Genomic DNA, 27,225 nt, shown 5'->3' on the forward strand with positions numbered 1-27,225 from the left:
TTTCACTGAATTCTCTATTTTGAAAAAAATGTCGGTTACAACGTTTTTCGGGGAAGCCCCCCGAATAAATACAGTGTTCGCCATAAAGTTGGATCCATATGGACGGTTTCTTTTTGGTATTAGAGTTTAATAAAAACTTCTTGTGGCAATCAATTCTGCTTTAAAAAGAACTTAAACTGCACCAAGTCAAAGGTGAAACATAATTTTGTTAGTCACCTTTTTTAAAATAATAATAATTTAACCAATTTTTAAAAATATCTTTTAAATATTTTGTATTTGACAGCTCCCAGATGTTAGCTGTCAACTTTGGCTTGGTGCATTTTAAGTTGTTTTCAAAGCAGAAGTGATTGCCACAAAAAGATTTTTTAAAACTCTAATATAAAAAGAAAAACGTCCATATGGATCCAACTTTATGGGGGACACTGTATATAATGTTTATTACATTTAATTTAAATTTAATTATATTTTCAATGGAATGCAAAATAATGTATTTATCGAAAACTGGTTGTATCTCTTTTTACTTAATGTGTTTTAGCCCAAACTAAAACGAAAATATTATAAATATTAGTGTATCTACAAATAATAGCAAAAAAAAATGTTGACAAAATGGTGAATGCAGCAAAAATGTTTCAAATAATATTTTAAAAAATGTTGACAAAATGGTGAATGCGACAAAAAATTCCACCTAATTTTATACCCACGAGCCGCCACTGACTCAATTCCAAGTTATCTTCTAAAAAAAACTTCATGTGATGATTTTAATGAACAGTAATTTCAACGTTATTTAAACTAAATATTTTAAGAATACGAATTAAAAAAATATATTTTATATTAAGCATAATCATAACTCCACTTAAATATTGTCAGTTAAGATAAGTATTTCTAAAACAATTTAAATAAGTTGGGATATAATATTTACTTTGCATTGAGCTGCGCTCGTTCAAGAAAAACAAATAGAGGAAAAGAAAGTTTCAGTTCTCTTCAAGAAACTTCTCCGGATTCTCTTTGCTCATTTTACTTACCAGGGGTGTTCGCTAAAATTACAACTCAACCAACAAAACTAACCTATTTTCCCTTAAAAACTTTTCGAAATTCAAAGTTAAATACCATTCTTGATATGTAAATTCTGATATTATTGTTAACGTAGTTTATAGGTATATTATACAGTATGATCGAAAAAAAAACGGCATCAGCGATGGCTATTAATTGAAGATTGCTGTCATTTTTAGCCGACCATACCAACAGGTATGGTAGGGTATTAAGATCGGCTTAAAGTTTTTTTAAAAGTATTTTTAAATTTTTATAATTAAAGTTTTTTTTTAATTTCACTCAAAATTAATTATTTGGGTCATAAATGACCTAAATACAAAATATTTTTGAAGGTGTCTGTCTGTCTGTCTGTCCGTCCGTCTGTAACACGATAACTCAAAAACCGCTAAACCGATTTTAACCAAATTTGGCACAAAAATACTGCGGCACCCGAGAATCTGGCCATTATTTTTTGATGGAGGTGGGGGGTTGGTAAGGGGATATGGGAGGGAATTAAAAATTTAAAAAAATCGTAACTCCAAAGTTACAGTAGCTAGCGAAACGCGGTTTTCAATTTAAGATTAGGAATAATATTTGCAACAAAATTTGTAATGACATCAAAATCAGTCAAAGTCGCAGTTTTTGAGATATTCCGTGTTTCCATAGTCCGTTTTTGAGAAAATCCGTGTGGAGAACTCCAAACTCCCATCGGACGCGACCCCAGGTGGCGGATAGGGGAAATAACCGCGGACCAAATTTGGAAAAATGCCTTTACTTTGAAACTAAAAGAAATGCCTACCAACTTTTTATTAACATATTTTAGTATGGGTGGATATATCCGTGCCTCCCGGCGCCAATTTTTTATATGTAGAATTATATGGGGAATGTCATCGACCGTCTCCTTTAATTATATATATATATATATATATATATATATATATATATATATATATATATATATATATATTTTTATTCGATCATACGGTATTATAAAATATAGAAATATATGGTTGAATATTCTATTTATATATTATTATTTATATATATATTATCAATTTGTATATATAAAATCAATATTCATATATATATATATCATTTATCACATGAATATATATATATATATATATATATATATATATATATATATATATATATATATATATATATATATATATATATATATATATATATATATATATATATATATATATATATATATATAGATCCTATATCTCCTACGCGAAGCAAAGGGCTTCAGTGAAAGCTCTCCATCGGGTTCTGTTTTTGGCAGTTGTTTTTGCTTCCTTCCATGTTGACCCTACTTGTTGAAGCTCATCCAGTATGGAACGTCTCCATGTTTGAGCAGGTCGTCCTTGCTTTCTTTTTCCTTGGGGATTCCACTCCAACGCAGATTTCGCTATATTACTATCAGGTTTCCGCAAAGTGTGACCTATCCAACCCCATTTTCTTTTGCGGATTTCAATGCCTACTTCTTGTTGGTTTGTAAGATGAAGCAGGTCGGTGTTACGTATAGTGTCTGGCCAAAAGATTTTAAGTATTTTCCGCAAGCAGCGATTGATAAATACCTGTGGACGGTTGATGGATATTTTTGTCACTCTCCATGTCTCGCAGCCATATAATAAAACTGGTATGACGTTGGAATTGAATATTCTTAATTTTGTTTGTATGGAGAGTTGACGGGCGGTCCAAACTGATTTTAGTTGGCCAAAGGCTCGCTGCGCCTTCCTGATCCTGCTGACAATATCCGCGTCTGCGCCACCGTTTGCTGTTACAATACTTCCCAGGTAAGTAAACTCTGTTACATTCTCGACATGTTTGATTCCTACATTGAATTCCTCTAATTAAGGAACAGTAAATAAAAATAGAGATTGAGATTAGAAAGGTTGTGCAGACTGGTACCATAAAATATTGATAAGGATCATCAAGAAATTATAAATTAAAATAAATAAATTAAATACTCTGTTACAAGTGGAAGATGGAAAATACATAAGTACAGCAATACTTGGAAAAATAGTCGGTAAACATCGTACCACATCTTGAATTTTGAAGAAGCATAATTGTTAAGCCATTTAAATTAATATGGTAAATTTTAAAAATTAAAAAATCCAAAACATAGGCTATAATCGAACCCATATAAATAAATATCTAACACGATTCTTAAAAATAATAAGGGCACTGTTAAATAGAGAAACTGCTATCGTAATTTATTTGGATTTTTTTTATACCTAATGTATAATTTGGTTAATTTGTATAATAAAACATGTGTGTGTCTGTATCAGTTTCTAATTTCCTATTTATAGAAAATTAGCTTTTGTTTACTATTTTACATACCTTAGAGATAATTAAATTGAAATGAAGCTTTACATTAGAAGTAAAATTTTAATACAAATTAAGTTTATCGTTTCTCGCTTAATTAATTTAAACAGTCTACAAAACCCAATTAAATTCCATAAAATAATTACTTTTTATTTCACTTTAATGAACGTAATCATCTTTATGTAGAACACTTTCGATTTTATCATCGTTGCTTGTTTCATTGTTTAAAATAGAAAAGCGATATTTTTGCATTTCCGATTATTGAAAAAACACTTACCTACGATTGGTAAACTATGTGGCTGAATAGAATTGGCGTACATACCTAAAAAACAAAAGAGAATATTACTAATTAAGTTGGTTCCTAAATAAAAAAATATAAGAAAAAAATACTTCTATAATTATGACTACATAATGTTATGAATGAATATTTTCTTTATTAACATATATTAAATTTATTAATATACAGGGTACTACAAATTCGAGGTACGAGCATTTTGGTATCTCGGTAACCGTAATAGATACGAAGATGGTTAGGTTAGGTTAGCAAAGTTGCGCTTTGGGATGTTCGCCAAGATAAGTTCTAAAAATTTCAGGGATTGCTGAGTTTTTTTGGAAAAAAAACGGATTTTTTTGAAAATCAATTTTAATTTTTTCTGTCGTTACTTTTTAGAAAATCAAAAAACTAATTGCACATTCTCATAGCCACTTTATTAGGGCTATCTGACAGCATTTTTAGATTTTCAAATTAGCTGATAATTTGTGAGATACAGAGACCAACTTAATTTTTCTAAATATATACGGACCTGCATTTTTTATTTCAGTTTTTGAAAGAACTCATTCTCCTGGGTACAATGATATGCCACACTTAATATTTTTTTTTGGTTTCGGACATTTCAACACAATAATTTATTTAAAATAATTTCAAGTTTGGCTCTGTTTTTTTTAAATATTTAATATATTGATAGTTACAATATTGATTAGCTTTCAAACTTAACAGTGACGTGGGGAAAAACATTGAATACGGAAAATCAAATGCAATAAAATAATAAATTAATATAAAATAAATAATATAAATGTAATATAATATAAACAATCAAATCATGTCCCCGCAAGATAAAACGGAAATGGTGGAGCAGTATAATGGCCAGCGAGGTTCTTGGACCTGCGCAAGCGGCGGCGGCGGGCATTACTTGACGTTATTTGTAAAAGTGAAATGAATACATTTCAATATTTACAGTAAAGAGTACAAAATCCATTCGGAAGTATAAAAAGAAGATCTGATCAAAGAGCTATAAATGAAATTGAACGAAAAATAAATTTGTGCAATAGGGAGGGTGGTAACCCTTTCGAACATGTAGAGCATTAGAAACTAGTTTCTAGAAGTTGATTTATTAATAATAACTACGAGTAATATGTTGCATATTATTAGATCGTACAGTTGTACAAATATAGAAAGAGACTTGGGCATAGCACCGGTCGCATGTTATTTTATATTTCTCACGTCTCTAGCTATACTTGTTAAGTTGTACATTGAGATTTCAAATTCACAATAAAAAAATTAAAAATAATATCTTTAAATTGCTGACCTGGATATTATTTATTTGAATATTTTAATTGGCTCGATTTTCCTTATTCGATGTTAATTAGCGTCCATCAATATTGTTGCGATGAATATAATCAGATTAAATAATTTAACAAACCAGAGTCGGATTTGAAATTATTTTAAATAATAATTAAATAGTTTTGTTGTTGTTAAGGTTTTGTGTTGCATACCATTGTACTCGGGAGACCGAATTGTTTCAAAACCTGAAATAAATAATGCAGGTCCGTATTTAAAAAAAATAAGTTGGCCTCTGCATCTCAAAAATTATTAGCTAATTTGAAAATCTAAAAATACGATCATATAGCCCTAATAAAGTCGCTATGAGAATGTGCAATTAATTTTTTGATTTTTAAAAAGTAACGACACGAAAAAATTAAATTGATTTTCAAATCTTTTTTTTTCAAAAAACTCAGCAATCCTTGAAATTTTTAAAACTTTTTTGATAGCATCTTGGTGAACATCCCAAGCCGCAACTTTGCCCCAATTTAACCATCTTGGTATCTATTACGGTTTCCGAGATACCAATTGTCGTACCACGAATTTGTAGCACCCTGTATAATTCACTCAACAAATAAATTTTTAAAAAAATATACTTCCTCATTTTGAAACCAATACTTGGCAATACTTATTTACTTGAATCCCCTTTTTTATTGAAATCAAATAACTTGGATATTTTCAGTGTAGTAATAGCTAGTCTAATTACAACAATTTGTTTGTATTGTGTCCCAGATTCATTTAAATTTGTATAATATCATAATACCTTGTTTAAAATATGGGACCGGGTTTTAAATTACAGTAAATATAGGAATAACAATTTCAGAATTAAATATACCAACTCTGCGATTTGTCTGCGGTCAGCGTTTATATTTGTCTCTAAGTCTGACTAATTAATTTTAATGTATCCGATATGTATCGTATATCACCAAAACATATATGGGTATATGTTTTGAAATAGTAACCTACTGGTTTTCAAAGTTTGCTTCTCATAATGCTAACCCAGCAAACGTGTTTATTTCCCAGTTTTAAATTTCAACAAGGTATCCTTTTACGAGAGCAATCCTATTATGTTTCTGTGCGATTCAAATATAGTAAAAATGTAGTATCTCAGATTACCTAAAGCGTATAAATTAGAGATATACACTCAGCTGCAAAAAAAACACAACCGAAAAAATTTTGGTCAAGTTTAAAATGTATTTTTTTATTTTTAGCCCTTATTTCCTTGATTTTTATTAATAAACTGCATGTAAATATGTTTATATAAACTTTAGTATTTGATTTATTTTATTTTTTTTATTTGATTCAAGATTATTCAAAGAGTAGTTTTTTACCCTATCTTTAAAACACCCTGTGCAATAATTCGTAAGAACATTTTCCTAAAACATTATTTTTGTTTACCATGTCACCTGAATATTTTGTTTTTTTAAATCACGTCAAATACATTCCTTGGTTAATTTTTAAGATCAAAAATGAACTTGCAACAAACATTTTGCAATTTATTGAATTATCGTTACTTTTTGATATTGTTCTTCATAATGACGAGGTGGCTTTGGTGATTATTGTTGTATACGATTGAATATGGTTCTCAATGTCTGTTTAAATTTCACATCATTGCCTTTGGTGTATTGGCACAAATTAACTATAACAGATGCGAAAGAACACCGAATTCCGCGTTCAGGTTTCTGTGACCTTCAGAAAGAGTTCATAGACAATCCGCATCAATGTATAGTTTGGGTGAAAATAATCTGCACCAATATGTTATCGAGGCATATAATCTCACAGTAATTTAATAGATTACTCGTCATATTATATCAGTTCGTAGGAGATCAGGAAAAAAAAAATATTTATAGTACAAAAAATTAATTTATTTAACAAAATTTAATTAAAGATGTGACAAAATAGTTACTTTTCTATTGGTTCTATCGGACTTTTTTCGACTATATAAATCTTTATTTGTAAACTTTAATGCATAAAATATTTTTTCAATCTAATAAATAATTTAATGATGTAAATAAGAGGAAATTTCTCACATGGTTGGTCAAATTCTATAGTTTTCATTATATCAAACAGCCTCTGAATGTTTTCTTCAGTGCAAAACTCATCAAAATTTAATATAAATAATTTTTCCAGCCTGTAAATAAAATGAACAAATTTTTCCACTTTCATGATCAAAGGCTTTTAAATGGGTAAATAATTTCGAGTTATCCAGAGATTCGGATTCTTTTGCAAATTTTAGACAAATATCACATTGATGTATTTGAAGACCCTTTTTAATGATGTAGTCAAACATAATTAAAGGCATTTTGAGTTGAAAACATTTCTCAGAGGCTGTTTGATATAATGAAAACTATAGAATATGACCACCCATGTGAGAAATTTCCTCTTATTTGCATCATTAACTGATTTATTAGATTGAAAATATTTGATGTATTAAAGTTTACAAATAAAGATTTACATAGTCGAAAAAAGTCCGATAGAACCAATAGAAAGGTAACTATTTTGTCACATTGTTAATTAAATTTTGTTAAATAAATTAATTTTTTATACTATAAATATCTTATTTTTCCTTATAAATAAACACATTTGTATCCCATTTTAAATAAGATATTAAAATTACCAAAACTTAGAAATAACAGTTCAAAAGTTCAACAAAAATCCTACACGCGTTTTTAAAAAGAAACATATAACCACGCACTATGTCACTCCAGGAAGCGAATACGACAAAGCATGGGTTTCCGGACTAAACGACTGGTGTATTTACACCACTCAATAGGCGTGTCGGGTTTGCCGAACGGTTTCCGATGCAGTCGCTTTCTTTCGCATCTGTTATAGGTAATTTGTGGTATTGGTGTATAACTAAATAATTCAGTACCCCCGTATAATGATAATATATACTTTCTTAAATCAGAGTATCACACATCAGGAAAATACCTATATGTTTCTATAATAAAGCATATAAAAGAAGACTAGCTTCCTCTGGTAATATAAAATAACATCCCTTATAAATCAAGCGAAATCACACGTCTGCGGTAATTGAATAAAAAATTCAAGGATACGACGCGCGACGTCAAGGAAAAAAGAAAAGCACTAGAAGAAAATAACAACTATACGACAGAGAAATTGGGATTTCTGTAGTAGAACAAATGGGATTTTTTATGCCGAAGCAATTTTATAGGTGTGTGTGATGGAGTTAGGTAAATCAATATACAGGGTGGTCCGAACTGTTTTCCGGAAACTTCGGCAGCATATTCTAAAGATAAAAATAAGTAAAAAAGTTCGTATAAATGTCCAAATAATTTCTGAAGTAACGTCAATATTTGGATAAAAATTAGTGCCAATAAGTTTTTTGATATGAGAAATTTGATTTTGATATCAATATGACTCCTATTTGTAGGGGGCGCCACCTACATGTGTTTTAACTGTTTTGAAGTATAGAAACTTTCTGTCCTTACCTGTATAAATCTACTGAAAGAAAAAATAGAAAAACACATAAAGCTATAATAAATCAAATAATTTTTACAATATGTACTAAAATATTCTCTGCTTTCCGAGCTACACTTTCATTTCGGGACTAACATTTTTTAATTTAATCGATTAGGGTTAATAAAAAGACTCCATAATAGTTCACAGTTACATTCCCCTACAAAATACTAAGTATACCGGGTGCGTCTCAAAAATGGCTCACCCCTAATTTATTTTATTTTTTCAATTTTTTTTTAAATAAAAAAACGAGAATTAGGAATGATTGGCATATTCAATTGTTTCTGGTCACTTCCTGTTTCACCGGAAATGACTACAACTTTTGATTTTTAACTGGCAACCTCGGTATATTTTTACTTTATTCGATAGAAAATGACACTCTGAATAGAATGACATATCATATGTCAACTTTTGACATTTTCGCATATGGTTTATTTGAAATTGTAACATGTGGTTCATAACGACAATTTGACTCGACATACCAAGTGTGTGATACCAAATTATTCGTAAAAAAATGCTTTTTCCAAATATGCCAATGAGCCACTCTCGTTCCATTTGAAAAAATTGAGACAATATTACTCAAGATACTAAGACAAGATACTAAAAACATTAGACGATCAAATCTGTTTTTCCAAGGCTCCTTAAATAAAAATTAGTGTTTTTAACAAGGCCATGGCATTCTAGATTGAAATTTAAAATACAATTTCTTTTTAAGTTAAAATGCCAAAAGTTGACATATTATGTCATTCTATTCAGGGTGTCATTTTCTATCGAATAAAGTAAAGATATACCGAGGGTGCCGTTTCAAAATCAAAAGTTGTAGTCATTTCCGGTGAAACAGGAAGTGACCAGAAACAATTGAAAACGTCAATCAATCCTAATTTATGTCATATACTAACACTCCAAATCTGGTTATTTTATCTGAAAAAATACAAGTTATAGGGGTGAGCCACTTTCGAGACGCACCTGGTATAACCGAAGAAAATACCTACTATTTTGTATATACAAAATATTGGCGATGCCTCTAAAACCGCTCTTCGCAAATAATATTTCGAAATCCACCGAGAAAAATTTTAAAACTTTGCATTATCTCAACGTAACACACTTGCAGTTCGAGAAAGTTCCGTCAATAAATCGGTAAAATTTATATGATTTTCAACCTGAAGACCGCAAAATTTCTATAGAAGAATCGCAAAATACGACCGTATACGCGAAAAACTTTATTCGAGAGAAAATATTGTTTTCCGGGAAAAAGCCGGAGAGCCTGACTAATGGAAATATTGAATTAGTAATAAGATGTCTTCTCTGCAGTTATGGCTTTGGAGGGATAACGGTCAGTCGTTCTGTGTCAGAGAGAAAGAAAAAATATAGGAGTACTATTTACTGTTATAGAAAAAAAATGACATGATATATTGTACATTGTTTTTTTTTATTTATATTGCACATTTGCTTATACAAAAGTTGTCGAGAATTGAGTTTTTTCTACCATTTAAATATGCCATTTTTTATTAGAAATAATTAAAATGTGAAAAAAAACACACATCCATGTCATAATTTTTGACATAATTTATTTGTTAATTAATATTGCAATAAATAATATTTATTTTTTTCCAAAATTACTAATACAAAAGTCGCAGAGAATTAAATCTCTACAAATTTGTTCATAACCCTTTTTGTTGAAAAATGCAAAGAAAGCATAAAATGCAAGATGATAGATTTCGAATTAAAACTTTACAAGTCCTACATTTAAAGTTTTTGCTACTTAGAATATAAAAGCCGTCGTACAGTACGTCTGTCCGTTCTGTGGCTACGGGGTGTCCGTGAGAGGGGAAACGATATTCTCTCGATGTTTTTCGTAAAAAATTAGACGACCGACGCGTCCCATCAATAAAAATTCGACAAATTTGCAAGTAGCCAATAAAGTGAGTGGGCGGAGCGATTTGCGGTGACGTACTCGTCAAGTCGACGTATAAAATATATTGCTGTTTATTTAAATGTTTTTTTTGTCCGCATTCCTTTCATAGACACAGATCCAGCAGACGAACTGTATGTGCTATACAGACTATGCCAAACCAAACTATGCTATTCCATTTTAAGAAATATAGATTTAATTTCATTTGACTCTGTATTAACAAAAGTGTCTTGTCTTCAAAAAAATTTTCTCAAACAAAACAATAAAAAAAAACCACCAGAAAAAAATCTACAAAATAAAATAGTTATTTTTTATAAACACCACTGCGTTGATCCAAAAGATACCAATTTGTCAGCTGTATTTTACAAACAAAACAAATTTGCCTAACGGACAAAGAATGATTTCCCTTTCAGGAGGTATATCTCCTCCCTAGTTCGTTCTCCTCCCTTTGGCGTTCTGTTAAAATTATACTTTAGTATTTTTTATCAGGTAGGTATGTCTATTGACATACCTGATAAAAAATACTAAAGTGTTTTTACATAGTTGTATTCAAATAGTTTAAATAATTTTTCCTTTATTCTTTGTGTATTTTTTTTGCTTCCGAGGACGGGAGGAGATATACCTCGTGAACCTTTAAGCATTTTTTGTCCGTTAGGCAAATTTGTTTTATTAAGCTGCATCCACATAGCTCGCGAGCAGACCCAACGAACACGTGAAGCACGAGAAACATCGCAAACAGTCGGAGCGATATATTCGTGGCGCTCGCTACGCTCGCGGTGCTCCACGTGCTTGTGGTCTCATAAAATGCCTGTTTCGACTGTTCGGCTCTGTCGCGGTACATCAAAGAGACGCTTCGGAGCCATGCGAGCATAGTTTACAAGACGACACTAAAACTCACGAAAACCTCGGATGCATTCGGGTCCTACACGGAGAGTTCGGTTTTGTTCGGCGAGAAGCGCTTTGCGGGAATTTTGAACATTACGAATAATCGAGAATCGAACAATAATAATTTTATCACAGTTTTATTATGCGAAATTGCTAACAGTAGTTGGCTGTTTTGGTTGTTCATTTTGTTTTTTATAGTTTTTAGACAATTTTTAGAAATATGGCTATATTTAAAAACTGATCTGCATTCATATATTTTTAAAACATAAAAATATCATTAAAGTTACGAAATGTAATTTGTCATTATTTGGAAGGAAGGTGGTTAATGTATTTGGCTGATATTTGGTAATATCAGAGGTAATATATCTATATTGCCTACATCAAGTGATTGTAGTCAAAGTTGCATTGATTACTGGTGTAAATTAAAAATTGTTTCGTTTACAGATTACTATCTAATTTAATGCATAAGTGAGAACCAAAGCTTTACTTGGAGAGAGCTCATTATTCTCGAATTCTACTCTAGTTATTATCATTATGTTCTACATATGAATGAAGATCGGTTAGAAAAATTTGTAATACAGTACAGGGCAGAGAAATATTATGTTCCGAATCAAGTTGAAATATTTTATTAAAATATCAGTTCTTAAATTGAATCACATTTTCATGGGGAAATAAACGTTTTGGAAAAATTTGTTAGCTTAATTACTGTAACATATTAGAAATAAAAAAATAAATTTATATTTCTAATTTTATTAGAATGTTGCAGTTTCGATTACGGCCTATAAGAAGAAACTGCAAGAAACTTATGGGTGTTCTATGTCAAGAAAATACAATAATTACAACAATACAATACAATAATTTTAACAATAAACAATACCACCATTATACAGGAAGTAAGTACTACAAAATAATTATAAAACCCTTAACCAACAGTCAATACATATTTACTTAAGTAAGACCAAAAACAAAATAAATAAAGCCTTAAACCAGTAACATCTTTCACTTTGTTGGGAATAATTCTTGCTTATCCATTTTCCTTTTATGGCTCATTATATGGTCTTTTTATTGAACTACTGGCCTTCTCTGTTCATTTAGAACAATTGTTTAGAACCTTTAGAACAAATGTGTAATGTGTCCTAAAAATAAAGAGACTATTTGGCATAGTCAAAGATATTTAAACTCGCAACCAAACAGAGTTTAAATATCTTTGGGCATAGTGTTTTCTGTTGCATTTTTTTTTCATTTCTATTTTACCTACCTGGCTGATTTACTATGATTACAATAATAATTGTAAGTTTTTTCCACATAGTCATTATATTTTCTTGGCTTGGCGAATGCATAATTTATCTTGATCGTCTGTTTTTCGTACCACAGTTTATAACTTTCCTTTGTAGCAAAGTCATAGGCAAAGTTATGCGTTTCCACACATTTCCAATTTTACTTCATGGTTGTTGCAATATACTGCAACTTCCACAAACTATACAGACTACCATATTTATTACACAGTGGGAAAATAATACGTTTCTTCTTATTATAGTGTTTTTCACAAAATTAAGTGAAACAACACAAATTAAAAATAATCCAGTCTGTAATATTAATTATCCAAGTTCTATGAATCAATGTTCAATGAATTCACAAATTGTAAATCTTCTTTAAAGTGCTTTTAGTATTTTTTGTATTATTTAAAAATACAGGAATGCTGAGTTTTTAACTTTGTTTTTAAATAGGGCCATATTTACTCTGATATTTATAAAAGTGCCGTTGTTTACAAAGTCTATCAGCCATCAGCGGTAAAGTTCAGCTGAGTTTCACGTAGACCGCGGTTGCGCGGTTCAGCTTCCGAGTATTTTGTCCTTAGAGAAGGAAAGAGAGACCATCTTTCCTTGTCTTGGGTATCGTGAGTTTTAGTGTCGTCTTAGTTTACGGCGGGATGTTCGAAGCGCTCGAGCTGTTGCGTTGTTTGTTAGTTTGGTTTCATTCATATGATTCAGTATTTACTGCAGTATACTACCATGATTTTTCTTATTTTATTTTGTTCAGAATTACAAATATTCGTGTGTTGTTCTTGGATTAATAATATTAAATATACCTTTAATAAAATATAATTCAATATTTATATTGCCTACTTATCTGAATCTAATCTTTGAGAACTTTATTTATATTTTGGCATACGGCCTGGTACTATTTTTGAAATGCTTTGCTTGGAATCTTTGATAAATAACCCAAACAGGTATGTGAGTCTCTAGTTGCAAGGAATCTTAATATTATGGTTTGGTTGCAATCTTTATTCAACTCTTTCTTTAACCGGTATACACTTCCTAAAAGTGGTATTTTTCTTTCTATACGGGGACAAACTGAGTTAATAAGTCTTTCAAAATCAGTAGCGGACATGCGATAAAAAATATTAAAAAACATTCTGTCTGTAAATCGCGTAGATGTTTACTTTCACTGTACTGGGATTTACTTTTGAAATTATTAAACATCCAACACCGCCTTTTTTCTCTCTGTGTCCTTCGTTTTGCAGTATTGATCGCACTAGCAGCCGCTATTAAAAATACTTCGGTAGCATCCATGTCCGAACAGCACGAAGGCAAGAACTACATTACAATGTGGACGCCGTTGCTTGCGAGCCGAAGGGTCTTGAGAAACACGACAAACAGGAAGCGCAAGCAATGCCAGCATAATCAGAAGGAAGAGCGCGAGCAAGATCACGATCAATGTGGACGCACCTTTAAGAAAATACCGCTGACAAATTGATCTCCGTTGGATCAACGCAGCGGTGTTTACAAAAAATATCTATTTTATTTTTTAGATTTTCTTCCAGTGGCGAAATATCCAGAAGAGTTTTTTGAAAAAAAATGAATCAGCCACTACTGAAATGGAAGTTTTTCAAGACAGTTGGTCACATAATATATAATATGTATAGAAAACTATATTTCAGAAGAAAAAGAGACAATAAATCGTATGCAATAAAACTATAAACAGGAACTTACACTTTACTCACACATATTCCAAGCTTGCACTTTTCCATAGAAATCCGTAAAGTTTCGATAATAAATCCAAAAACTTTATTCGATTCTTAACCTGCACACCGCAGAATTTCCACAAGAGATTCGCGATTTACGACGGCGGGTGTTAAAGTTTATTCGAGAAAAAATATTGTTTTTCCTAGAGGTGAAATAAGGCGAACTACGAGTAATGGAAATATTGAATTAGTTATAACTGTCCCTGCAGCTACGAATCTAAAATTTTATAACTGATGTTTTATCGAAACAAAATAAAAACGTAATTTTCACTGCCGAACTTAGGTATAATTATATACTTAATTTTTCCCGATATCACTGAATTTTTAAGGGTACAGTTATACGATTAGTTCCTCGAAGTTTAGAAGTATTAAACTCAAATAAAAAAAAATATAGAATGAAAGAAAAACTTAAAACTTTTACTTTAGATTAAAAATACAACAACGCTAAAAAAGTTATATATCTTTCAAGAATTTGCATTTCAAAAAAGAAAAAAATTCTCCTCATGGTAAAAGAAGATATTCTCATGAATTCGGCGGTTTACGGGGACCAAATACATTATTAACAAAATCATATCAAACGAAAAACATGAGGCTTTTTTAATACGATCTTCGACTAGAACAAAGAATACAAGAACTTATCGCCATAATAGAAACCCTGGCCAAACATGGTATTGGCATTCCTCATATAGAAACTGTCGCCAATATATACAAAGAAGCTAAAGCAACAGTTATGATAATATATAAAAAAACAACCCCAGAGTTCCCAACTGGCAAAGGAGTATAAATTTATTGCCCTCTATTATGTACTAGCGAAACTAGCACATCAAAATATCTGATTTGGAGACAGACTTTTAAAGCCTGTCTCCTTTTGCTACCTACAATTTTATACATGTAACGAGGCTTCTGTTGCGTAGCTAGATATTCTGTGCTAATAGTCTAAGAGAGCTGGCTACATAAAAAAAACTTGTAATCGTTACATAGCTAATTTTTTGTATGAAGTATCCTTTTATGTAGCCATTATGTCATGTCTGCCAGCGCGATCCCGGGGCTTAAAGCGGGGGCGGCTAATCGAAAGGGTGAAATTTTGACACTAAAGATATTATATAAGGTACACGTGTTATAATTGCGAAAATAGCTTCTATTTATTATTAAGAAACGTGAAAAATTGTTGGCAGACAATTTTCTCGTGGTTAAAATGCCGACAGACAACGCGAAAGAGGCATGAAATTTTAAAAATTATCTAGAAAATTATTAAAAAATGAAATTTGACGAATGAAAAAAATTTATGGCATATATGCATGCCGATTGGTGGAATGTCATATTTATTTATTTTAAAAGCCGTATGCAAAAGGGTAGACAAAACCAGCGTGCCTAAATCAGCTGCAGACAGTTAACAAAAACGCGTTATTACTCTAGCGCTTTCAGGGAACGCTCGCCGCCTCATCCATTTAAGTACAGATAAAACATGTTTAGGATTATATTATAAATATATTTTTTTATTATTTTAGAACAGATATCATACATTTACTATTCAGTCTCACTATTTGCATCTGACTCATCGTACTGCAGATCCCCGCTCTCGCAAACGAGTCTTCCTCTGCGTCGATATCTGCACCGTAAAATTTTTGTAGACTTGGCAGGTATTATGTTTCAATTGATAACGCGGCCAGCGTTTCCTGAAAACGCTTATACAGGGCGGCTCTTAAATAAGTGAAAATACTTTTAAGGGTGATATATTTCGACCCCAGGAACACGTTTATGAGTATTTTTTTCGCAAAAAAAGATGTAGAAAACCGTGCATCATCTGTCTGTCCTTTTGAATACGGCTTTTTAAATAAATGAACATGACATTCCACCAATCGATATGCATGTACATGATGATTTCGCCTTTTTCGGGTTGTCTGTCGGCATTTCAGCCACGAGAAAAATGTCTGTCGACAGTTTTACACGTTTCTTAATAATAAATAAAAGCTATTTTTGCAATTATAACACGTGTGTAATAATATTTTTAGTGTCAAAATTTCACCCTTTCGATTGGCCGACCCCGCTTTAAGCCCCGGGATCGCGCTGGCAGGCATGACTATTTCATAATGGCTACACAAAAGGATACTTCACTCAAAAAATTAGCCATGTAACGATGATAAGGTTTTTTTTATCTAGCCAGCTCTCAGTCTATAAGTATAATATTTAAAGAATAAACTTTAAAACGCCATTAACGCGCAATATAATCCTGCTTAAGTCGTAAACATCAACGCGAGATAAAGCTAGGGCTTAATTCTTATATCGTATAAAAATATAATTTAAAACCCTAAAACTCCTAATCCTGCATAACTAATATCTGGCAACATCGCTCGCATGTCTAAAAAGCCCCATTAAAGGGACCCACAACCCACCGACGATATAAAGCAAGAAAAAAGTTTTGTTCTTGAAGCAGAACATATAAAATAGCCATTTAAGACTCCCACAGAATGAAGAAAACTGTGATTAATCCTTTCATGTATCACAGCGATAAAAATATAAAACTGATGATGGATATACAGTGTAGCCCATAAATTTTCGTTATTTTAAATATGAACGATTTATAAAAATAAATTTTATATAAATAATATGTTTTTGTAATTGACTTGTTGAGACCTCCGCTATACCTCTTTTAAAGGTGCCAAGCCGCCATTGCTACACATGAGTAATATTCGAAAACCTCTATATTTTTAATAGGCTGTGGTCCACACATCATTGTTCTCTTGATCGGTCGGTTTGCTTAGTATTTAGCCGCTAGGCGAAGAGCTTTTTATCTTTCGGATCTCAAAAGCGCAGTATTAATAAATATATTTTTTAGTTTAATAGAACAATAACTAAACGAGTATAACAGGGCGTGGTCTTATAAGTGAAAGGTATTGTATGGAAAACTATTATCAGTCATCAAAGAATTTTTTAAATGGTAGTAATATGTAAAATTCTATTAATTTTTTTTGTATTGTGTTAAAAAAATTCAAGAATTCGTTTGGTAGAGCTCTATTCAAAAATGCCGACAAATTCATCAATAATCAGAAACACAGGTACCTACATTACCTACGACCAAAAAAAAATTATGATCAAGCTGGCTTTGACTCTGAGGTTTGAGAGTAGAAAAACCTAATGTAATTTTTACCTTTTAATTCTTATGGAATTGATTATCTATCATCAAATAAGACGCTCATGTTCACAAAACCTTTTGATTATATTGTACATCTATAAAAATTGAAAACACTAACTGTGTATTATTTTAGGTGCAAACTAAAAATGTTTAGTGCTGTTAAGTGTGTGTTAAGTCTATAAGTGTTGGATCAACGCAGCGGTGTACGAAAAAAATAACTATTTTATTTTGTAAACTTCTAGTGGCGAAATACCTAAAAATCAATTTTGAAAAAATCTTGAGAGTTGTTATTATCAAGCGGAAATTATAAACTAACTCCGTTAAGAGGGCCTACTCACGGCCTACTAAGTAGTCGTACGACAGAATAGTACTAAAAAATTAAATAATTTTGCAACGTTCACTCACGATCAAAACAAAACCTTTATTTTAAAAATGTTGTTCAAGCGAAATTTTTTTTCTGAAAATTTGAAATTTTTTGAAAAAGACAATTGGAATTTTTTTTAAATTTCTAGTTAGAAAACTTAATATCTGGATAATATGGCAACATAGATAGTAGATTAAATTTACAAGAAAGAAAGCCTAGAAAAGATCCAGTAGTTCTCAAAATTTAAGCAAAAAATAATTCTTTTCAATTTTTCATTCAAAATTTCAAATTGATGATTTCAAAAATCATCAATTTTCAAAATAAAATATAACTCTGTTATTTTGGACTTATTTGAAAAACAATAAAGAGTAAATATTTCTTTCATCGAGATCTACCAGTCCTGAAAACATTTACACTTATTTAAGACTCACCCTGTATAGGAACAGCGTATAGAACAATTAATAGATATGACGTGATATATGTAGATGTAGGTATCAACAACTTTTTGATTTCCTATTTTCGGCATATACGAGTATTACCAGTTGGGGATTGGAACCTTTGGCGTTACACAGCAAAATAAAACACTTAGAAAAGTGTTGAGAGAGTGCAGAGTATTGTGGTGATTTAGTGTTTTATTTTGATATACTAGTATAACCAAAAATTACCGTAAGAATACTAATATTAGCAAAATTACGAGGAATTATATAAGTAAATAAAAACCATAATGTAAATGTAATAAAATGTAATTTATTGTATAAATATTCTTTGTGCAAGACACCTACATGAATCTATATTGCCTATCTATCTATAATCGCGAATCAATATATTTCATAACTTCTAATAAAAAAGATTACTAACAATAATCTTATTGTTCCGTCAATTTATAGGTGTAGCAAATCACGACTCTCACAAATTACGTATGATTCTTGCGTCAACTATTTATTAAAATTTCAAAAAGTCTTTTAATTTAGAAAAGAAAATCCGAAAGAAAATAACATAAAACACACATAACCGACAGAGAATGCACAAAGTCAATACTGTAGTACACAAATTTCATTAATCAACAAAAATACTTTTAGAGCGTACGTCCTTACATCGTCAGGCCAACAGAAACAACAAACGAAAAGAATAAGAAACTATTTAAAATGTTTAAATCCTATATAACTACTTCAAAAATACTTTAAACAATTACTCACGCCGCGCTCCGGGTATTACCACAGACACGTCTAGCTGTTGACGTTTTGATGGACTCATTCAGATTCATTATATAATGTCAAATTTAATTACTGCTGTTAGCCTTTTTCCAGAAATAAACCCACCACAATTATATGACGTATTTTTTATAAGGGGATAAGAAAACATATTTCAAACCTGTATGAACTGAAAAACAATCACTGCTATAATTATTGTATTCTGCTTCAAACTCAAACACAGAAAAACACTAAAATACACTAAATCGAATATGGAACGTCAGCTAAGAATTTACAAAACGAGCGGTGTCCAGTGTAGAATGAATCTCAAGGAACGACTGACTATCCTGGCTGAGAATCACCGTCAATAATAATTCTTATTACATAACGCATCATCATTTTACACAAATGTAAAAAGCATTAAATATTATAGTTTTTCTACAAAATTGTTCTGTTCCATGGTCGCCGAAAAATACTTCTCACACCTGTTTAATGAAGTAAATTTAAATATAAAAATAAAGTCTAAAATCGGTAGGTTGTAGACAACCTACCGATTTTTGGACTACCAAAGTAAGTATTTTCATGCGTTAACATGATAAAGAGATAAGAATTTTATTTGGTGGGGAAAAATAAAAGTCAATATTTTGTGTTACGTCATTTTTTTCAGACACAATATAATATACACATAAATTTTGTGAATGCAATAGTCACTATTAGTAGATATTGAATGTTTTTTGTTAAATTAGATCGATTTTCAAACCCCAAAATTTAAAATATATTTTACATTTTATCCATTATCTGATGTACCTATTCATTATTTGTATATGGTAAAACATTTGCTGCATTTGTGTGGTTCATAGTTTATTTACCAAAGTATTTATTACTATAAATAGGTATATGTATTGTATTTATTAACTGTATATTATGTATATTTCATGTAAACTATATAATTTTTAAAATACAATGTTTATGAATGAACATGTATCAATAACAATGTATCATGAATACATGTTTTCCATGTATTCTACAACCTATTTATTAATCCATAGTATCTAACTAGCGTAACGTCATCAATCTCGCCCCGAGGCTGTTCTATTAGAGACGGCATTGGTCTGATATTTAGAAATGTCAAAAGCTGATGACATTTTACTTTTGGCAATTATGACATTTTGTGTTGATTTTTGCAAGAAGAGGAAGAACTGTTACTTGTTTTATTACTTTCCTTTTCTATTTCACGAAAGTAAAAAGAGTTACCTATCTGATTCGTTCAGGCACTCAGTTTAAAGAATATCAGTAACTTTTTTGACAGACGGATTTTATATTTCCAAGTTGGTAAAAAATAACGGTCAAAATTAAAAGGTATTCATTTTAGAGACTAGATATTCGTCATGCAGAAATAAAAAATAAAAATATACTTCTGGAGATAGCAACCTTTATTGTTTGAAATTTTGAAAATAGAATAAATAGAAGATATAGTAGAATCCTTCCATGCTTATCCTAATTTTTATACAACGGTAGTAGACCGAGCTTGGAAAACAGTGCGTGATTGTATTAAATTTTTATTACTTTTCTCCTTATTTTTTTAATTTTTATAAAAATTATGTATCATTTACGTGGAAAAACGTTGAAAAAAATAAAACTGATTAGGTATTATGGAAATTCTTGTACAAATAAGTAATGTTATTTAAACTATTTATAGTAGGTACGCCGATGAATTGCTCGTATATAGAGAATTTCGTTTTTCCCCTTACCATTTACGGATACCCCGTATTTACAGAACGGATCGACGCAGGGTCGGACTGGCCATATTATATATATATAACTATTATCGGGGCCCCAGCCTTCGCGGGTCCCCTTTATAGTTCATTATTTATTCTTAACAATATTTGCTTTTGCATTGCATTATGGTATTTGCATTGCATTGGTTTACCTTGCATTAGGGTAGTTCCCTGATTTCTATACAGGATGAGTCTTAAATAAGTGCAAATATTTTCAGGGCTGTTAAATCTCGATAAAAGAAACATAATATTTTCTCTTTACCGTTTTTTCAAATAAATCCAAAACAACCGAGTTATTTCACTTTTAAAATTCCCAATTTTTTGCTATAATTTTGAGAATTATTGAATTTTCTTTCTTGTAAATTTAATCTACTACCTATGTTGCCATATTATAAACAAAGTATGTTTTTAAACTAAAAATTAAAAAAAAAAATCAATTTTTTTTTAAAATTCCAAATTTTCAAAAAAAAAATGTCCGCGCAAAAAAACTCATAATCGTGTTTCTTGGGTCGAAATATACTACTCCTAAAAATATTTGCACTTATTTAAGACTCACCCTGTATATAATAGGGAAAAATTGACCAAAACGTAAGGTGAAAAAATACGCAAAAAAATCCACACGGGCCCCTCCTTACATTGTCACCCGGTCCCCTTTGGCCTAGTGCGACCCTAGATCGACGTACTGTACAAAAGAAACATACGAATAAGAAACCGTGTGTTTGCTTTATCGTGATCGTAACGGAAATTATGAAGATAGCAGTATTTCGGTGTCTATTTCAGATCATCGGGAGTTAGCAGATTTTATTGAGTTAAAATATCAAATTTTCTTTAATGGGAAAAAACGTATTTGCTTTCACTACTTATAGAGTATTTTTTCTCTTTCTAATGGTATAAAAAACTTATTAACGTAAAAAATGGAGTTAGCAGGTTATCACTGTGTGTTATGTTTCACTGACGTAATATTTCACTAAAACCTTGGTTTCTTACAAAGCGGTAGAGCTAAAGAGCGGCCGTTTTTGCCAACGACTAGTACGGCCGCTTTGACGGTGAATATTGTTGTAAAGTAACATTCAAGACTAATGTGGAAAAATGACACGCGCCGTAGAATTGTTAATGCTATCGGTAGCAGAGTTACTACAGGTAGAGTTACAAAGATTTAGCCATTTAAGATAGGATTTTAATTGAAAATAAGTCCTAACGTTACCTAATGTTAGAAGGAAATTTCATGAAAAATTATAATCACAAAAATTAGAAGCTCTGTTAAAATCAGGTTATTTCCACATTTTTCCTATGATTCCCGTATTCGCGATAATCGCGTTAGACAAAGACCAACGACAAAGTTTATTAGCCTCATTCTACAAAACCGACGACATTTATATAGTCTATTGCTCGCCGTCGTTCGCTTGGTCCGGTCTGCCGTCCTTCCCAAATGACCACGACCATTCTGCTTGTTTACAGAAGTAGCGACATCCAGCCACCTCGACATCTAGGTCTCCCACACTTAATTTAGTTTATTTGTTTTTCTATTATTTGTAAGTACTTTACTTTTATATATGTATATTTTGTTCTTTTAGTTTAATGTTTTTATCTTCTAATTTTCACGCCCTCAAACCAAAATTTGATCTACATATATTACTTCTTTTCTTGCAGTACTACATATTACCTACGTATTAATAATAATAATAATAATTATTATTATTATGTACTGATTTTATTGTAGGAGCGATAGTTGTTTTTGCGATAGTTGTTTTTTTGATACTTCTTTTTGGGGTGTTTGCAACCCTACCTGAATGTTGCAGTCAACATACACGTCTGTAGTTCCAATTCTAGCCAACTTGGCATAGATGATTCAAGAACGCCAGTGACCATAGATGCATAGATGCAACAAAAGATAATATTCCCACTAAACTCATCAAAGGATTTCACAATTTTCCATATATAAATAAAAAAATATTGTTAGAAAGAAATAAGAGGCCAAAAATAAATCCACCGTTCAGTGGACACTGTAAAGAGCGTTAAAAGCTCTAAATGCCACTGAACAGTAGGCCAACAAATCCCTGCTGATAAGATTGATTAGAAGCATTGCAATAGTTGACAATCCTCCAATGTTTACGACACACCTGATAAGCAAAACCAGAAGACTTTCGTACGTAGCCTGTAAAGCATGTAAAGCTAATGGGATTAACAGATGAAGCCAATAATAAATTATGTTAATCAGAAGAACATATGGTAGAATAATACATTCTCAGTGCAATAGCCTACTAAGGACCTATATGAAAAGTTTGAACAGGACTTTGTAAAACGTAGGAGAATGTGGCAGGAGAATTTAATCAGAGGTCAGAGGATCAAAGCAGATCTCAAAAGGTCGCATTGGAATAGGCCTGGTCAAAACTCATGAATCTAACCTAAACCATTCCTGAATGGTACGTATTTTCTTTAGTGTTGTGAAGACTGGAAATGCCGACTGTAGTCACATATTATTATGATGTATTTGTAACTATTTTGTGGTAATGGTTTCCTTTCAGACAAAATTATCCTACTCTGCATGCATACACAACGATCACAACGATAGCCTGTTTCTATATCATATTAAAGTTGGAAACATTCTTATAATAAACAATAAAATATGACCAGAATTGTAATTGTCAAATTGCCATTATAAGTAAAAAATGGCAAAATTAAAAGCATTTCTATCATACATAGAATATTTTTTATAAAGAATTAAGTAATATTTTTCCTCTTATATAAATCAAATTCCATATTTTCTATATTAAAAATTGTAGATTCTTTTTTTCTTAAAATATCTCCTACAATAGTAGCAAAATAAAACACTAATGTGAATATATTCACCGTATTGTGGTGACACAATACACGAAAATACTTTACTCTGCAGATGATTAAAACTTAAAACTACTACTAGTTTTAATGGTCTATTGATTATGCTAACATGATCAGCAAAACGCGCGTCCAGTGCAAAAGTAAAGTGTTTTGGTGTACTGTGATGAATTAGTGTTGTATTTTGGTGTTGTAACACCAAAGGTTCCAACCCTCAACTGTAATCTACAATAGTACCAAAAAAAAACTTTATAGGAAGAAGTATCTTTTCCGACTATAAAATAAACAGAACGAAGCGATTAAGATCATCAATTCCTACATCCTCATTCTTATTTAGTTATCTATTTATGTTTATCTCTGTTAGTTATTTACATTATTAACTGTAATTCCGCTTTTATGATATCCGAATTTTCTGATCCTATTTCTCTGAAATCTCTCCGTAATCGCACGATCAAATAAAGGCCTTTAATCGAAAAGGACAAAAAGAAAAATATTTTCCGACGACGGTCGTCGTCGTGTAAAAGTTTTCTTTGGACTGGATCCTGGACAAAACAGATAAAGGACAACTGCTCGAATTTCTTAACGCTAAGCCGATTCGATTGTTTTAAGTCGAGAGAAAGAGGCGCATTCTGATCCCCGTCTCTATTGGATTGTTGTAATTACTTTCGGTTTTTCAACAATGGACCACAAAAATAAATAAGTCGGGCTACGGTTCGAGAATCCGATGAAAAGTTTTAACGAAATTGCACTGAAAAAATCCGACCGACCCTTAAGTATATCTTATTATGTTGTTGGTGCTTTTTATTTTTATTTCTGTAATTCTACTTATACCTATATCTAAAAATATTATATTTCACAAAAATAAAATTTCCTCTTGGACTGGAGTTGTTTGTGATAAAAATTTTACACAATGTTATGTCGGGTCCAGACCAAGCAGACAAAACAGTGACAAGACAGAAACATTCATGTTTTAAGACAAAATTGTGACAAATCCAATACATTTCTGCGACATTTTTGTCTCATTTTTGTTTTGTTTCAAAATTCAAAGACTTTTCAATGTCCCGTCTCGAGTCGGTAAAGATCAAAGTGTCTATGTTTTGTTTGTATATTTTGCGATAAGTTGTCGGCGCAGTGTGGATGGTGTGTGCTGCCAACAGTAGGAGACCCGTGAAATCACACATAGGTAATAAAACTCATTCGCAACAATTAAACTTTTGGCTTGGTTGTACTTTTGTCATTGCGGTGTGGACAATTTGTCTCAAGTTTGTCTTGTCAGAAGTCTCCATTTTTTGTGACAAGTTTGTCTTGTTTTTGTCTCAAAATCGTGTTTACTTTTTGTCACCTTGGTCTGGACCCAGCATTACGTTTGAACTTCTGTGTAGAATTATTCTGTAAACTTTGGCAGAACTCTTCGTTATCAAGTTAACACTAGAACTACTCCTAATTAAAATACTTATCATGGTCGATGGACCAGGTTAAACGAGATAACGCTTCGTGGATTTACTGAAGCGTCAACTCTTTCAGGCCAATGACAAAAGCTTCCTACATATTTTTAATGTTACTGATGTGGTGGCTAATAGAGATGAGTAGGTCCGGGATACGAATCCACGGACCTCTCTCCAATGCCGGTACTGATGGAGGTAGATCCAACCGGCAACGTCGTCTGCGAGTAACAAAAACATAACGATGCAGCGAAATAAATCTCTATTGGAGAGTATTGGAATAAAGCAGGAATTGACTAACTAACTAACAAACTACTGCTGAGCTATATTTACGGTTTCTTAAGTTTGTTACTTTATTTGCGAATTCAAGAAATTATGAAATATGTTATGATTTGAAAGGATCGTCAAAGAAATCGAGAGATGAGGACTACCTTCAATTTTTTTGTAAAAAAGATGCCATTTTATATCTTAAAAATATTGTCTGTTAAATTCCGATCATTTTGCTTCTAGTACGAAGCAATCCCTATGCGGTAGTTTTGATGAAAATCTGTAATTGTGTCTCGATTATCTTTTATTAGTATGTAAAGTTTGTAATGCTTTGCCTGATAGTAATAAATTTGGACTTTAATGTGCCTCTACCAAATAAATAGAACAGCTAAGAGCAAGTGATAAGGATTTGGCAAAGCGCAAACATCAGATTTTCCTAACGGACTACAAATACTTTGAACGCGAAAAGCTTCATGCAAAACAGAATTTAGTTAAATTTTAATTAAAGGTTAAAATAATATAGATCTGGCAGAACTGAAACCTGGATGTAGGTACATGAAGCTTGATGTAACTCTGGACCCGACTCTTTTAAAATACCTTATCTGCCCTTCTGCCCATCTCTAGTGGATAAAGCTTTCGGAATGGGGTATGTTGTGTATATAGCTTATAGATCGTCTTAAATACTCTCTCTTAATTCCATTATAGTATAGTTTCTTCATGGTTATGTTACTTGGTTTGTGTTACATCAAAAAGCTTTATGGTCGAGTGGACTTCATGATATTTAAAAATAAATCTAATGTAATAATTAATTTCTATAGGAATTGATATAAATATTAATTTATTAGTATCAGTATTAGGATTAGAATTAGGTACTATCAGTATTAAAAGTGGTAGTTTATATCGAGATAAATTTATCGAGGTAAATTTATCTAGAGGTCATTGATATTTAGTATAAACTTACTATATATTTTTGAATCTTATTTTTATTTTTTTGCTCTTTGATATTGTAAACATTTATAAAAGTTTATTTTAAACAATAAGACTGACAATGTTATTTGTATAATGTTTTGTATTCTCTTTTGTTTGTTTGTTTGTTTACTTTACCTTCGTCTATAAATTGTATTTTTTTTGACAAAAAAGGTATTTATTTATTTATTTATTTATTTATTTATAAAAAAAATAGATTAATTTCCTGAAACCTTGACTTCTGCAAATTTATTTGCCTTTCAAAGAAAAAGATATTTTTTATTAGATACCAAATATATAAAAAATGTCTTTTACACTGTAAAAAAAAATGAGTGAAATTTCACTCAGATTTCACTCAATACTTTCTCAATTTCTGTCCACACCCGATTGAGTGAAATTTCCACTCTACAGAACCGAGTGAATCTTCAATTCTCAGAGTGAAAAGCACTGAGTGTTTTCACTCAATCGAGATTAGACGAAAGACTCCTTTTTACTCATATTGTTTACCTTGAGTAGGATTTTGATCGATTTTGATAATTTATTCACTTTAAAATGAGTGAACTCACTAAGTGTTGAGTTCAAGACACCTTTTATTGAGTGACTTTTACTCAAATTTGTGTTACACTTAACTCGATTAGTACTCATATCTGAGTATTAATTTCACTCAGTATTGAGAAATATATTCTAAATTATTTTTTTAAAAGCTATATGTAAGCTAACTTGTTATTTTATAACAGGTGGGCAGGTGCCTTTCAAAGGTAAGTTTCAGTTTAGGACATGGTCTCGAACATGTCCATTTCCTAAAATTCACTTTTGGGAGGCATCTGGTCACTTGTAATAAAATAACAAGTTAGCTTACATAGCTTTTAAAAAAATCATTTAGAATATTTCGTTTTTTTTAACAAACCAAATAAAAAACTGTAGAACCTTCAAAAATATTTTTATTTGTCATTTTTATTTGACAAAAAAACAAATAAAACCA

Source organism: Sitophilus oryzae, unplaced genomic scaffold, assembly GCF_002938485.1.
Source record: "Sitophilus oryzae breed Bouriz unplaced genomic scaffold, Soryzae_2.0 scaffold_1396_pilon_pilon, whole genome shotgun sequence".
Classification (NCBI taxonomy): Eukaryota; Metazoa; Arthropoda; class Insecta; order Coleoptera; family Curculionidae; genus Sitophilus; species Sitophilus oryzae.